Source organism: Gymnoscopelus braueri (genome assembly GCF_963280865.1).
Source record: "Gymnoscopelus braueri genome assembly, chromosome: 8".
Classification (NCBI taxonomy): domain Eukaryota; kingdom Metazoa; phylum Chordata; class Actinopteri; order Myctophiformes; family Myctophidae; genus Gymnoscopelus; species Gymnoscopelus braueri.
Genome location: NC_137609.1, coordinates 49,530,233 through 49,541,261, shown reverse-complemented (window position 1 = coordinate 49,541,261; position 11,029 = coordinate 49,530,233). Strand labels below are relative to the sequence as shown.

The 11,029-nt window shown below is 42.2% G+C and overlaps 1 long non-coding RNA gene across 1 annotated transcript; it reads right to left on the bottom strand.

The window, feature by feature from the left end:
* Nucleotides 1–8,389: 8,389 nt before the first annotated feature.
* LOC308090402 lies at nucleotides 8,390–9,874 on the bottom strand. Its single transcript, XR_013933617.1, has 3 exons — nucleotides 9,680–9,874; nucleotides 9,001–9,125; nucleotides 8,390–8,744 (listed from the first exon to the last, which is right to left on the bottom strand). It is a non-coding gene; the product is annotated as an uncharacterized lncRNA (long non-coding RNA).
* Between the last annotated feature and the right edge of the window lie 1,155 nt (nucleotides 9,875–11,029).

Sequence of the window (11,029 nt, the reverse complement as noted above, 5' to 3'; positions counted from 1 at the left end):
ATTTCCAAGGGTTTGACTTTGAGGAAGAAGCTTACAAGAAGGTAATAGGTTGCACACTGTAATTGTGTGGTTGAGACATTGCACTTTACCTTAGTCGAAGAGTGAGCCTTTGTATTGGTTTATACAAACTACTAACCTTGAAGATGCCATCTGTTGAAACATTTGTATCTAATATCAAATCAAATAGTACACATTTGCACCGTGGATCAGAGCTGTGCAACCTCTATCATTTTAAAATGTGTTTAATACCAAGTCATTTATCATTACAGATGAGCCGACCGCTGGAAGTTGAGCAGTCCTGTAGAGAACCCAAATGGAGGACGGTTGAGCACCAGGTTTGTAATGTGTGTGTTATGGCATAACTATTACAATGTGTTATCTATCTATTATCTTGTGTGTAAGTTGTTTTTTAATTAGATAAGTTGCATTTATGTTTGTTTTTTACAGGTGAATGCAACAGCGGTAGTGTTGAAGGTGTGTTCCATCCCTCTATCACGTGTACGGTTTAACAGTGGACTGTTGGATGTGAAGGATGAAATAGTTCCATTGGATCTTTCTAACCCTGTGGAACACACTGCTGTGCCAAAAAGGAAAACGGTAATTTGCATGCAAATTCTATCTGTTGGTTGAGGCCTTCTTACATCACATTGAACCTTAGCACCGGAAAAAGCTCACAACTAGTTGCATGTCAGTGTGTGAGAGCTTGTATGTCAGTTACGTATGTTCAGTCAAGAGATGCATTTTCAACGTATATTCAACGCGTTGTCAACATGTTATTTGTGGTGAAGAGATTATGATGTATTGGTCATAAACGATGGGTCCCCATGACCTTCAAGTAGCTTGGGAGCACCAGCCAATTAAATATTAAGGTGTGTTTAAGTGGTTTAGTTTTTGTGGCCAAAAACTATAATGCTGTTTTTCTTCAATCAGAAACCAAATGTAGAAGAGAAATCCGCTGCCTCCAAGAGGAGACTGGCATTGATAAAATATTGAATGTATTAATTGTGAAACAATGGAGAAAAAAAAAACATTGTTTTGTTTACGTAGATAATTCAACTGTTGTTTCCTTTTTTTTCTGTAGGTGTCCTCAAAGCCATCACCTGCCAGGGACTTGAAACTGGTTATAAAGGAAGAGAGTCTTTGTATGCCGTGCACAGGATACACCAAAGGTGAGAGCGATGATGATTGGTGTTCAGAAAAAAAGTGCAACTGGTTGATTTCAGTCATGTGGGCACGCGACATAATTGAAATACAGTTTAATTGGGTACTACCATTCTATGTATTCATTCACATTTGGATGTGTTCAGCATGCATACTGAGGACAAGCACCCAAATATGATGGGCATTAATGCCTGTATGCATTCAATATATGTTGTATATTGAATCTGTATGCATTCAATATATCCTTCATTTGTTATGACACATAACAGGTTCAGTGCCACATTGGCAAATACAAATGGTTAACATTGTTGGAATAAATTGGTTCTAAATGTATCAGATGGGAATCATGACTATAATGTTATTTTCCTCCTCCTAGACTGTGTCCCTGTATGTAAAGACAAGTCTTCACCTGAACAGAAGGAGAGGGGCCACAGACTGATCAAGAAGGAACCAGAATATCCACAGATTAAAGAGGAACAGGAGGAGCTATTCCAAACACAAGAGGATTTCCAATTAGAGGCTGATGGGACAATGTTGACATTACTAACAGTGAAGAGTGAAGATGTTGAAAACAGAGAAACAATCCCTCCAGCCAACACCTCATCTGCCCACAAAACAATGCAAGCTTGTGCGGAGGACAGTGATGCATCACAATCAACTAGTGATGCTCAGCTCCTCTCTTCACACTGTTCTGAATCTGATACTGAAGACAGTGATGAGTGGGAGGAGACCAGGGAAGCCCCGTCCATTTTAAACACACTGCAATCACACAAGACACAAACTGTGGAAGGACAAAGACTGTCTATGAGCAACAAACTGTTCCACAGTGTGAAATCATCAAAACAAATTCCATCCATGACAACACATAGAGGGGAACAGCCCTTCATGTGTACACTTTGTGGCAACAGCTTTAGTAAAAAATATCTTCTGAAGCAGCACATGAGGATTCATCCAGGGGAAAGGCCATTTAGCTGTAAACTTTGTGGCAGCAGCTTTAGTCTAAATGCAAAGTTGAAGAGGCACATGCGAATTCATACAGGGGAAAAGCCCTTTAGCTGTATTGTTTGTGGCAACCACTTTGGTCACATGAGTGATCTTAAGCGGCACATGAGGATTCATACAGGGGAAAAGCCCTATAGCTGTACAGATTGTGGCAACAGCTTTAGTGACACAAGGGATCTGAAGCAGCACATGAGGGTTCATACAGGTGAAAAACCCTATAGCTGTACAGTTTGTGGCAACAGCTTTAGTCAGAGAAGTGGTCTGAAGCAGCACATGATGATTCATACAGGGGATAAACCCTATAGCTGTACAGTTTGTGGCAACAGCTTTAGTCAGAGAAGTGGTCTGAAGCAGCACATGATGATTCATACAGGCGAAAAGCCCTTTTCATGTAAAGTTTGTGGTAAAGGCTGTACTCAAAAGGGTGATCTAAAAACACACATGAGGACTCATACGGGTGAAAAGCCATTTTCTTGTACAGTGTGTGGTAAAGGCTGTACTCACAAGGGTGAACTAAACAGTCACATGAGGACTCATACAGGTGAAAAGCCCTTTGCCTGTACAGTTTGTGGTAAAGGCTGTACTCAAAAGACTCATCTAAAAACACACATGAGGACTCATACAGGTGAAAAGCCATTTTCTTGTACAGTGTGTGGTAAAGGCTGTACTCACAAGGGTAATCTAAAAAAACACATGATGACTCATACAGGTGAAAAGCCCTTTTCTTGTTCAGTATGTCGTAAAGGCTGTGTTAGCACAAGTGATCTAAAAAAGCACATGATGACGCATACAGGTGAAAAGCCCTTTTCCTGTAAAGTGTGTGGTAAAGGCTGCGTTCAAAAGGGTCATCTAAAAACACACATGAGGACTCATACAGGGGCTTCTAGCCTTTAGTTTAAGTTAGTCACACAGACACATTATGATCATTCAGTCTTATCCAGGATGAGAATGATAAAGCATAGAGATAATCTGACAATCGATGAGTGACTGAAGAAAATAAACATTAATAGTTTCTCGTGATGGATTTTTATTTTATCTTGTGTATGGATCTTATTTTCTATTCAACATGATGGAATTTCATTTTTTATTGTAGTTTGTTTTACATTTATTTATCTTTGTAGCATTATTCCCTCCAGCTCATTTACTTATTCAGTTACTGGTAGTACAATATGAGCATCACTGTGTCTCTCCACATTTGTCAGGATTTAGCAAGTCATATTCATTCATATTCATGCAATCATTATGTTCATTGATATGCAGTAAATAATAGTGCAGTAAAATGCTGACAAACTACTGGGTTTGTGTAACTGTTCACTGTGTGTTGCCATGTGTATTGTTTAGATTGTTACAATAATAGCCAACAAAGGTTGTAAAATTGCTTAAGTCACATTGTTGTGTAACAATAAAATGGTCTTGGTAACATTATCTTGTGACCTAAATGGCCAATGTCAAACTCTTAACATATGCCACTAAACTACTAGGGTGGGAACGGCAAGCTTTTAAAAATGAGAATATGCATTTATTGGAGGTGGTCAGCATCATGAAGAGATGATTCAGGTTTATTTGTTTGAAAGGCATTTTTCCAAAACTATAAAGTTTTGCTGGAGAAACACAACTTTGCTATAAAGTTCTCATATGCAGGTTTAACTATGTAAAGGTAAAATATGGGGATGAAACACGGCTTAAGTTATTTGTCAACTTTAAGGTGTTGTTGCTGGAGGCTAAATCCTTCCCAGCCTAAATAATTGTAATGCAAATGTCTGGCGGGAGCTATATGCTCACTAGTCACTACTTATCATAATGAAAGGAATACATGCAAATGATTTGGCCCATCCATCCTCACTTGACCATTAACAATGGGACAAGTGTCCAAAACAGTCTACAACATTCACTACCTGTGTTTTCTAATGATTAGATACATAGAGTTTAAGACCTTACAACCAGAAATAGTGTATTCATAGACGTGTTACATAGCTTTGTATTCCAATAGTAATCACTGACATAGAGTTTTTGATCATTAACTGGGATCTCTGTGTTTCTCCAGCTCTTTAGTCATCAGAAAATAAAATGTCAGGTCAGGATACCAATTTTGTTCAGACAACTCAGGATAAACAAGCAAAAATGATGTAAGAGGAAAACACATTAGAAACTGCCTGGAACAATATAAAACTGACGCTGATAAATGGGTTTTTTCTCCTTATTGCTTTCCCACCTAAAACTATATTTGTATTTTTATTAAATTGAGCTGAGGAGACCCCTGTTACTGAACAAGCACCAATAAACTCACAAATTACAAAACCACTGAAACAACCTAAATTCCCTAACAATTATCAAACAACAAAAACACAAATTGAAGTGCATCACAAGTCAGTACTTCAACCAGGTAAAACACTATTAGAAGGACAATATCAGTCTCCAGAACCAAAGATGTTTTTCAATGAATCCAACATGGTTAAAATGGAGTTTGAAGTTATGTTTATATTGGTTTGTCCTAAAATAATGGTCTGCATCTTGTTTTTCATGTTTATCAGAAAACAGAATAAACAGAACGAAATTCTAGAATATTCTGAATTATTTCACACAAAACAGATTATGACAATACATGGCTATTGACTTACAAATAACGCTGTCTTTCAATTATGCAACACTAGAAGTTCGGGCCGCGTCTAGTGTGACGCGTCTTCCACTTTGCATCGCAGATCCACCTTACAGCCACCTCACAGTGTGAGAGAGAGTATTGTGTGAAAGTAGGGCAAAGTCGCTTATGATTTTCAGACATGGCAACTCTGTGGTGAAAAGTAAGGCAAATGCGCGTATAATCAGAGGACATGGCAACGCTGAGTGTCCTGTTCTCCCCTCTTTCTGCCGATCCCTTGGAGTTTTGGGACACCCGCGGAACATCGTGGAGCCCTTCGGACCCCCGCGAGACCCTTGGGGGTTCCCTGGAGACCCTTGGGGTTCCGTGGAGACCTACAGACACGGCAAAGGAAAACGGAAAACTGTAAAGCCACAGCCACGCATGCAAGAGGTTGCACATGAACTCTTCAGCCGCACTGAGGCGCTCCAACACAAACACTCTGACGCTCCCCTAAATCCACTCCAGGGTTTGAAATCACCCACTTCACAAAGGGGTGACGTGCATCACCGTTCCAAACTCCACTTCGGGATTTCGCAAAGACCCACAAAAGCGTCGTGGGATAAAAAATTCCAAAAACAAAGTTTAAAAATAAAAAGGTTTTATTATTATTTATTTTTTTGAAAAAAAGATAATACATGGCGGACCCCCTGGGGGTCCGTGGACCCCCTGGGAGTGTTGGGACCCCCGCGAAACACGCGGACCCTTTTGGACCCCCGCGAAACATCGCAACTAGGTTGCACATGAACTCTGCAGCCGCACTGAGGCACTCCAACACAAACACTCTGACGCTCCCCTAAATCTACTCCAGGGTTTGAAAATACCCACTTCACAAAGGGGTGACGTGCATCACCGTTCCAAACTCCACTTCGGGATTTCGCAAAGACCCACAAAAGCGTCGTGGGATAAAAAATTCCAAAAACAAAGTTTAAATTTTTTTTTATTTATTATTTCTTTTTTGGAAAAAAAGATAATACATGGCGGACCCAGTGTTGGGACCCCCGCGAAACACGCGGACCCTTTTGGACCCCCGCGAAACATCGCAACTAGGTTGCACATGAACTCTGCAGCCGCACTCCCAGCCAACATGTCCATCTGGGCCCCAGGTGGGTTTTAACTGGGCAGATGGGCATGGGTTACATCTGGTTTTGCACATGGGTTCCACCAAGCACCCACTTGTGGTAGCCCATATGGGCTTAGGTGGGTTTCTAACTGGGTCTTAGGTGGGTTCCAAATGGGCAATTTTATGTCGGAACCATGTGGGCGCCACCTGTGTTTGCCTATATGGGCTTGAACTGGGACCTGAATGGGCCTTAAGTGGGTTCCAGCTGGGCAAAAGTGGGTTTCTGACTGGGTCTTAGGTGGGGTCCAAATGGGCAATTTGATTTCGGAACCATGTGGGCGCCACCTGTGTTTGCCTATATGGGCTTGAACTGGGACCTGAATGGGCCTTAAGTGGGTTCCAGCCGGGCAAAAGTGGGTTTCTGACTGGGTCTTAGGTGGGGTCCAAATGGGCAATTTGATTTCGGAACCATGTGGGCGCCACCTGTGTTTGCCTATATGGGCTTGAACTGGGACCTGAATGGGCATTAAGTGGGTTCCAGCTGGGCAAATTACATGTGACCCATGTAGGCCACACTTGTGTTGGCCCATTTAGGGCTCCAACTGGTTTTGTACATGGGTTCCACCAAGCACCCACTTGTGTTAGCCCATGTGGGCTTAAGTGGGTTTCTGACTGGGTCTTAGGTGGGGTCCAAATGGGCAATTTGATGTCGGACCCATGTGGGCCTCACCTGTGTTAGCCCATATGGGCTTAAGTGGGTCCTGACTGGGTCTTAGGTGGGGTCCAAATGGCCAATTGTATGTCACACCCATCTAAGCCTCACCTGTGTTTGCCCATATGGGCTTGAAGTGGGATCTGAATGGGCCTTAGGTGGAGTCCAACTGGGCACGTTTGAGACCCATGTAGATCCCACTTCTAGCAGCCCAAGTGGGTAACATCCGGGCCCTTTGCCAACATGGGTTTCAAGTTGGTCCTGAAGGGATTTAAATAGGAGAATTAAACAGTATATTGACAAGAACCATGTTTAACTACTGCTAAGTTTTACCAGGGTGAAAAAACAATATCAGACAATATATCTTTTGACAATGTTTATTTCTTTTAACTTTCGGCCTCCTGGTTTTTAATAAACCAAATACAAATGTAAAAAAAACAAATACAAAATGCTTTGGTAATTGTAAAATATAAAATGTATAAATGAAAATAAAGTGCAAAAGCTTTCAGAAATTGTGAAAAAAAAATTAATAATAATAAAAATAATATATATAAATGAAAATAAAGTGTAGACAGTATTATTGGGCCAATATATCTTCAACTCTCGTAAACAATCCCTTTAACTCTCGTAAATTATCATTAAGATAGAACTCTTGTAACTCTTGTATCTCTTAACTCAACTTCAACAAAAGGAGGGTTCTTCTCATGAGGTAGTTAATTATTCCAGCAGAGGGCCATTTCAGCCAACAAATCCTGAATGACAAACACACCACAAACTCTGTGTGTGTGTGTGTGTGTGTGTGTGTGTGTGTGTGTGTGTGTGTGTGTGTGTGTGTGTGTGTGTGTGTGTGTGTGGGGCCTATTGGGCCTGTTCCTGATTTTCCTGTGTGTTTTCGAGGGATCTCCTAGCTCGTAGGGTCCGGTTTCCACCACGGTCTCGAGCTCCGGTGAACCATTTGGACACGGCCAACTCTGCATCCTTCTGGTTTATATGCTGCGTGACGGCGTTCTTCTTTATTGCCCCTAAAAATAAATGACAAGAAGCCAACTTAGTAATGCTGGCTTGATTTTTACATTATGAAACCTTATAAGACAGACTTTTCAAAAGTTTTATATCGCTGAGAAATGTGTATGCTTTTTAAAAACAACCGAGTCAAATCTGAGAACAGTTCAAGCTATTCACACGGCCAAGTGCTACAGGAAAAATGCAGGATTATGTATAGAACCTGACAGCTAAGGTGGCTAAGATGTTCTGATGCATTATTGAGGATTCTTTGCTGAACAGAAAAAGAAAACGGAACAATAATTTTAAATGTCTTGAGCTATGGTGGCAATTTAGTTTTCATGTAGAACAACAAAGTTCAGGTGGCACCATCATATGTTATGGCAATAACACAAAATCTAATTTACCATATAGAACCTCAAAAAGTGCCAGTCCTCGGAACTCCTTCTTGCCACTGCGTCCGAAAAGGTTATGCTCGAGTGCCAGCTTATTGGTCAGGAGGAAACCCATCATCCTCCTGACACAACGGTCCACGGAAGTCCCTCCAATGTCTGCAACCATGGCAACCTGAGTATGATAAAAGTCACAGGAAGGAAATTCTGTATTAAGTGAACAGCTAAGATGTCAATGCCCGTTGTGTGCATGCACTCAAAGGGCAGGTTAACAGACTACCAATGTGATTAGAAAATACAAGCACATTTTGAAGTGAATAAGAGATTTAGAAAATACAAGTACATTTTGAAGTGAATAAGAGATTTGAACTTACAACTGCAGACTTAAAGTCAGGGTCACCCAGCTTTAAGTTCATGGACTCGAGATCTGCCACCGTGTCCAGCGGGAGGGAACACAGCTCCTTCAGGCAGCTCCAGCGCTGGCAGAGATTGTTTCTCCTTCAGCAGTATGTTCAGCATCTGCCCATGGACCTTCTGAGTGCTCTTTACTTGCTCTAGGAGTCTCACGAGCTGGGTGAACATGTGTTCTTCCATGCCTGGTGCTCGTGGTGCTGGACTCGGGCTGCTCATCGGGGTTCCAGCTGTGGGTCGCCTTATTGGGGTTCCGGCTGTGGGTTGACTAGGGGTTCCAGTGGGGTGGCTCATTGGGGTTCTAGCTGTGGGTCGACTCATAGGGGTTCCAGTGCGGTGGCTCATCTGGGTCCCAGTGGGGCGGCTCTGTGTCACAGTTAATAATAATAAACTTTATTTGTAAAGCACCTTTCATGACATGAAATGCAGCTCAAGGTGCTTACAATTACAGTAAAGTAAAACTAATTTAACGATAAAGCAAAAAAAGGTAAGCAAAAGCATAAAACCACATTTAAAAATCAACCAAAAGCCAGAGTGAAGAAATAGGTCTTCAGCTGTGCTTTAAAGCTATTCACAGAGGCTGCCTGCCTTAGGTGTAATGGGAGTTTATTGGGGTGCTCACGTTTGTGGGTTCAGTGGGGCGGCTGATCAGGTTTGCAGTTGGGCGGCTTGCTCTTGGTCTTCCAACTGGGGTGTCCACACTCGGGATTCCAACGGGACTGGGGGTTCTTCTGGGACTCGGGGTTCCTAAACATAATGTAACATTTCAAGATGTTAAATTCTCTGTATATTTTATAAAAAATTACAAAATCTAATTCCATACTTTACATCAGAGGTCTTCAACAGGGGGTCCGGGACCCCTAGGGGGTCCTCAGAGTTACTACAGGGGGTCCGCCAAATCTTTGTGTGATTTTTACATTAACCACTTCACCCAAGCATCCCTATTCTGAGGAGAACTTTAGCCAAAAATAGCAGATCTACAAGCGCACAACGCCGTTGTGCGCTTGTAGATCTGCTATTTTCTGCAAAGTGGTTTGGTGTAGGGGAAAAAAAGAGCAGACTAAGTACAGAGTGAAAGGTCAGGTTTACTAAGTATTGTTTAAGTGCATGGTTAAATGTCTGGAAATACACATTAACATGAATCCAACATGATAGTGCTGTGAAACAAGTCTATGCAGCTGCCGATTAAATCTATGAAAAAATAAATATTTACACAATATATAATGGGGGTCCCTGCTTTATCTCGCTCTCAGCTAAGGGGTCCTTGGCCTGAAAACGTTGAAGACCCCTGCTTTACATACTTGTCTGAGAAGAGGGAGATACACCGGGGCTGCTGCTTGGGCTGCTGCTCGACTGCGGCTCCTGTGTCTTTTGGGGGGGGGGGGGGCGGGCAGCTCACTTTCTTGGACAGTGCACGGGGAGGTGTAGGTGGTAGCTGGTCATCATCGAAAGCTTCCGATTCCTCCTCACTCGTAAGCGCCTCCCTCTGTTTTGGCGTTGGCCTACATTCAGTTAAAAACATAAATTTTAGCAAACATAAAAAAGTAACTTTAAGCAGTAGTTCTCAAAATGGAGTCCGGGGACCCCCATGGGTCCTTGAGGGGGTTCCAGAGCATTCCCAGCAAAATGTATTAAAAAAGTACAGGCAAGAGGGACAAATCAGTTTTACCATGCATACATCAACCATTTGAAAATTGCTGATCTACATGCTCACAACACGTCGCAATGCAAGGCGTGGTGAGCTTGTAGATCGGTTATCTTCATTTCTTTTGTAACGATGAAATAGGGCATTCATTTACGAAAAAACTAAAAGTTTAATTATGGAGATACAAGGTTTCTGCCCGACGGCAACAATATCATGAATAACAGTGATCAAAGCTACAGAAACAACACATTAAATAATGAGTTGATATTTAATTTATACAATCATGCTGTTTGTTGTGCATGGTGAGGGCTTGCATGTCAAACAGCTCATATATGAGAAATATAGCATGACATGACATGGAGGAGCGAGCGAGCAGGAGTGTGAGGAATTGGAATGTGGTCGTCAGTCTAACCTGCTTGCTTCCTCCGGACTCGCATCTAATCTTCACCTCCTGGCTCGGAGGTGGGACTAATGCGTCTAATAATTATAATGGGTTAGATACAGGGGGAAATTCCAGGTTTCAGGGGTCCTTGAGGGGGTCCTCAGATAAATCCCCAGATAAATGAAGGCTAGTTAGGAACCAAATGGACCCTTATGTTGCTGTAACTCTCAGGGTTTATATGGTGGTCCGTGGTCTAATGCAGGGGTTCTCAAAGTGGGGTCCGGGTCGACCTCCTGGTGGCGCTATAATAGGGCAATGTTAAAAGGGTGGCATTTGTTCCTCAACGTAGCGCGAATGTGCGTGCAACGTTTCACCGCAATCGGACGCTGCGTGTATGAAGGCTTAATATCAAAATACTTGTTTTACATAAGTGGGCCTCCTGGTGGCGCTATAAAAGGCATATGTAAAAAATGCAGGGCAAAGGTTTTTCCTTGGCCTCTAGGGAGTGCGCATACAAAGTTGTACACAGATCGGTGCAATTATAGGCAAAAACAAGAATCGGCCCGATTATAGCGCCAACATGAGGCTAATTTGAAAAATTGCAAGTTTCATTTCTTCCTCGGC